The sequence below is a fragment of the Apium graveolens genome, chromosome 7, assembly GCF_009905375.1.
Source record: "Apium graveolens cultivar Ventura chromosome 7, ASM990537v1, whole genome shotgun sequence".
NCBI classification, from domain to species: Eukaryota; Viridiplantae; Streptophyta; class Magnoliopsida; order Apiales; family Apiaceae; genus Apium; species Apium graveolens.
The window spans coordinates 93,002,177-93,007,924 of record NC_133653.1 but is presented as its reverse complement, the minus strand read 5'-3'; positions in this window follow the sequence as shown (position 1 = coordinate 93,007,924).

Genomic DNA, 5,748 nt, shown 5'->3' with positions numbered 1-5,748 from the left:
AATACGATACCTACAATCTTTTCGACTCATTTACAAGTTCTTCGTTAAAAGTACGGAATCAAATAAGATAAAAAAAATTCGAGGAAGATATTGTTTTATTAATATAATCTTTGAGGTTGCTACAATCTAATCAATAAATTGATTAGCTACAATAAATTCAGCAGCATAACAATATATTTACAAGCTTAATAAATGAGGGGCTTTAATGGAGCTCTCATAAACTGAATTGTGTTGCTGAAGAAGATGACTTGTAAGTCATATGTCATAGCCTATTTGTATATTCGAGGATTCAACTCAACTCAAATAAGAATGTAATAAGTAAATAGTGGATCTACCGTCAAAGAGATCTCACAGAGTAACATCTGTCACAGGATTCAGAAACAAGGTTCATCTACAGACTTGAAGAATTAATTCACTGGAAGAAGTTCAAGAATTGTTCAAGCCTCAGTGATATAAATCAAGATTGTGGATTTAATCAAGTGATAGAGATCTCGTCAGAGTATCATTAATTACAAGGATTTAATCTGAAGAAAATCAAAGTGTCAAAGTCAAGACATGAAGAAACGTCACGGAAGTTAGTCACTCATGAACCAGACAGTACATCGAGTGTCAACATTGAAGTGGTGGAATTGATTCATATATTTCAGTGATTTTCAGAAGATATACAGAAGAATAGATGTTGCTCAAGATTAGTATTAATTCTCTATTAATTAATTAAGTCATATAATTTAATTAAGAAAATAAATTATATCTACAAAAGATTAATTTATTTGATTAATTAAATTAATTGATTAATTAATTCAGAATTAATATTAAGGTTTTTCAGAATTTTTAATTGGTTAAAATCTGTTTTAATTCCAAAAAGACAACTGATTGTATTAGTATGACAATCGGTACGACAATCAATAGTCATACCGAAAGTCATGCTAATTCAGTTGATTGTCTTACCAGAATTATTATTAGATTAAAATCACTTATTAATTCAGCAAAAACAATCTGTTTGAACTACTATGACAATCGGTATGACAATTGATTGTCATACCGAAAGTCTTGCTAGTTCATTCTGATTGTCTTGCTAGCTCTAAAGATAGTCCTACCGATTGTCTTACTGAGCCAAAGGATTGTCATGCCAGCTCTATTTTCATTCGGCTGAATTGATTAAAAGAAGCAGAAGCATTCATTCAAATCATCCAATCAAGAACACAGAACTCGAGAACAAAGAAAAAGAAGCAGACACAAATATTTCATCTCATCTGCAACTTCAAGATCAATTTCTAGATTGTAAAGTTAAATCCAATCAACTAGAAATCTTTATCTTGTTCTTGTGTAACAATCTAGCGGATCAAAATCCCTAGAACTTAATCTCAAATTGCGTTTAGCATTTGAATCTTTTTATTACAAAAATAGAAAAAGTTCATGTCGAATTTATTCTAGATTTGTGATAATTAATTTGAGATTAATTCCTTGTAATCGATACAGTTGTTGTAACACCTTTCAAGTTTAATAATATTTTTATTTAACTTGAATTTTGTTTCACATTTTTTATTCCGCATTTAATTCGATTATTCGGTACTGTTTGTATTCAACCCCCCCTTCTACAAACACATTGGGACCTAACAATTGGTATCAGAGCCTTCTGATTAACGAACAAATCAAGATCTTAGACTTTTGTGATTTTTCAACTCCTTGAATTTTTATTTATTCAAAAATTCATAATGACTTCACAAAAAGTTGGAACCGTTAAAATTCCACTTTTTGATAAAGAAAATTATATCATGTGGAAGAAGAAGATGCTCTTGTTTTTACAAGTTGCAAATCCCAAATATCTGAACTTGTTAAAGAAGGGTCCAACAACTCCAATGGTTTTTGAACCAGAGGTGATAGTAGATGATGTTGTGATTACCAGAGCTAGAACCTATCCAAAAGAGCCTGAAGATTTTACTCCTGCTGAAAAGGAAGAAGCCTCCTTGGATGCCAGCCTTCAATTAATATTAATTGATTCCCTTGATCCCTTGATGAACATACATGTGATGAACTGTAAAAATTCCAAACACATGTGGGAAACTATTGAGGTGATTAATGAAGGCACAGAGGAAGTTAGGGAGAACAAGTTGGAGATCCTAACCTCTGAGTATGAATATTTTAAATCAAATCCAGGAGAAGGAATTACTGAAGTGTTTGAGAGGTACAATGCGTTGATCAACAACCTGAACATAAATGGGAAACATTATTCAATCAGGGAAGTCAACAAAAAGTTTCTTTTAACACTGCCAACTCATCTTGAACATAGAATCACTGCCATTAGAGAAGCTAGAGATCTGAGTGAGATTTCTTTGGATAGACTCTATGGTGTGTTGAAAACCTATGAGTTGGAGCAGATTCCGCAAAAGGAAGTCTACGGGAAAGATAGAATGGTCAGCACATCTATTGCTCTTGTAGCTGAAGGTCAACAACAACAACAATCTCAACAGTCGGAGAGAATGGTACAGTTTTCCAAGGCTGAGAAAAATATGTTAGTAGCAGAATATGATCCTCCTACTACAAATCAATCCAGTGATGATTTTTATTCCTTGGAAGAGCTGGAGCAATTGGAAGATGAGTCAATGGCCCAAATTGTCAAGAGATTCTCCAATGTCAGATTCAAGAGAAATCCCAAGTTCAAGTACAAGTCCGACTACAACAGATTCCAGACAGATGGATCTTCATCCTCTAACACCAGTAGTGGTGGATATAAAACAGGGATGGTTGATCGGAGCACCATTAGATGCTATAACTGCAATGAGTTGGGACACTTTGCCACAGAATGTAAGAAGCCAAAGCAAGTAAGGAAGAACTCTTATGATTCAAATAAGAAGAGTAACTCTGAAAGGGCTTACCTGGCAAAGGGAAGAAGCTGGGATGATACTGATAGTGAAGATGAAGAAGATGAGAATCTTGCTCTTATGGCTATTGATGGAAAAGCTTCATCGTCAAGAAAAGAGGTAAAATTTACTGATGCTGAATTAGTTTATCATCTAGGAGGTTCCTTAGATTGTGCTCGTCGTGATAATGAACTGTTAAGTCAGCAGATCAAAGACCTTGAGAAAGAGGTCAATGAATTAAGACTTGTACACATTAATCAAGACAAGTTAAAAGAACAAGTATCTTTTCTAGAGAATAGAGTTGACTGTTATAGACAACTCGAAACTATTCTCAAAGACAAGATCACCGGTCTTGAGACTAAGGTTAGAGCCTACTTCAATTCTTGTTCGAAGCCTAAAGAGTTCTACAGTAAGCAAGCTGTTAATCAAACATCTGGAATAGGTTATGATTACAATGCTGCTATTGGAGAATTAGGCATAAACTCCCCTCCTCATGTCTGTGCTAAAGGGAGGGAAGTACCACATGTGCTTAAGGGTGTTGATGAACCCCTCTATAAAGCATCAATTGCTGAACCATTTGATGCGACCTCTTCTGTTATTCAAGAAGAAATTCGTGCTGAAGATCATGCTAATGAGAAGGTTGTTTCCAAGTCAAGTGTGTCAAAAGTTCCAGTCAAAATTGTGAAAGCAACTGAGACTAACTCAGACACACATGAGTTGGATAACAAAAATGCCATGTCTACCATGCATAAATTGCCTGCTGATAATCACTCTCATAAAGCATGTGGTGTTGCTAATTGTATGTCTTGTGCTTTTAATTTGATGTATGCTTATTTTATTGGTAAGCATGTTTCTACTGATAAGACTACTCCTCGTCAGCATGTGAATAACAAGAAGCATGATAGGTCTAAGACTGCTAGTCCTTCTAAGGCTAGAAAGGAGACATTTGTGCCTAAGCTTAAACAGAAATTTGTTAAGGCTGTTTACAAGGTCAAATGTTCAGTCATTGAGAAAGTTGAGACAATTAAAATTAAAAATGTTGTTTTGCCTGACAAAGGACAGTTCTACAAGAATGTCGGGCCCAACCAAGTTTGGGTTCCGAAGAAGGGTTAATCCATTTGTGTTGCAGGGCATTAAAACAGGTGAAACCGGGAGTGTGGATTCTTGACAGTGGATCATCAAGACATATGACCGGAGATAGAGCCCTGCTATTAAATGTGGATTGAGAAAGTTGGCCCCCTGATTACCTTTGGAGATAACAGCAAAGGTTTATCTGAGGGATATGGCTGTTTGCAAGCTGGTAATGTTATCTTGAACTTGTAAATAGTTTCTATATTTTTGCTATATTTATGTAAGTTTTTATTTGTATTTTTTTTAATTGTAAATATTGTATGATATATGAAATTGAATGATGATATCTTGTTGATAGATATTTGGTATTTAATTCATTGATATTTGTTTTTATTATTATTATTTGTATTGTATTATTTTATTTTTATTTTATTTTAAATATAATGCAACATAACAATTAGTATCTAAAGTACTTGACAAGTACCGGTCAATGATATGTTGTTAACATTATGTTGCAGATATTTGTAAGCTTTTGACATGAATGAGAATTACTTAAACTTTACCCTAAGTGATCAATGTTTTATCAAAAACTCATTCATATTGAAAAACAAAATCAAACTTCTTTCTACATTAGTGATTTCTTATTTCATGTAAAATCTTTTGAAATCACTATTGTAAATCATTTTCTCTCTATTACCATATATGCTGTGTTACAGGTTCAGTCTCCAATGACTTTCTTTCATTGACAGTCATGAGGTTGAAAACCCACAACGTCTATCCCAGACTGTAAAGACAAACACAAAAACAGAACCAACCAACACTCTCTTACCACTAAATGTAGTATGAATGAGCGTGAGGGAGATAGTGCCTCAGTGCACCACATAAGGAAGGTTCTGTAGTCAACCCAGTAGCTCTGTCTCCTACAAAGATGAGTAGTATTTAAACCGAGACAACTGCTAACCCCCCATACATCTTCTCAAAAAGATGTAATGGTTGAAAAGGCATAAAAACAGTTACTAGATTCATTCTCTCAACAGGGTGTGTCTATTGAAATTTGCCTGTCGGCCAGGGTATCCGATGTAGTGTCACCACCTCAAATATAAACAATTCTTGATGCACAAGGAAAGGTTACACACATAAAGGATGAGTTGACGGAAACAAGAGTTTCGACCATTTTAAGGTCAGATTCGATTGTTCAAGGTTCGTTAATGGACCAATTGCCTTTACAGGTGTTAGGAGAGGATACTAATCCAAAAGCCATATGTCAGTGGTCAGTGTCTACCTCCCCAGGCTTAAATCCCCTGGATGCATCTGCGGATAGTGGATCTGACATAGGTGCAGATCGGCAACTTGTTGACAATGATTCAGATATTACCTGATGAGTCACAAGGAAATATCTTCACAGACATTAGAAGGGAACTTTGATCTTTATGCTAAATTTGTTGGATCATTGTTTACCTTCCCAGAATTCAAATCTGGAACCCTAAAAGGGAAACTAGCAACTTGATAGGGATAAATAAGTCCTGATTTTATAATTAATGGGCTGCTAGGCCCAATATGAAGATGTATGATATTCAGACCAGAAAGGTTAAGCCTGATGGATCAGATCAGGTCTGGTCGAATAAAAATGGCCCAAAAGCCCTGATTATTAATTAATTTCGTAATTAATTAATAAGGGAAAAATCAGCTGTTGAGAAGAGTCCTGATAAGGATATAAATCCTTATAGATAAGCCTCAAGGGGACCTAAAAGGATAAGGAATCAGTTTCCTACTATCTAGGACTCCAAAGTCCATTCTAATTATGAGACTTGCCCAC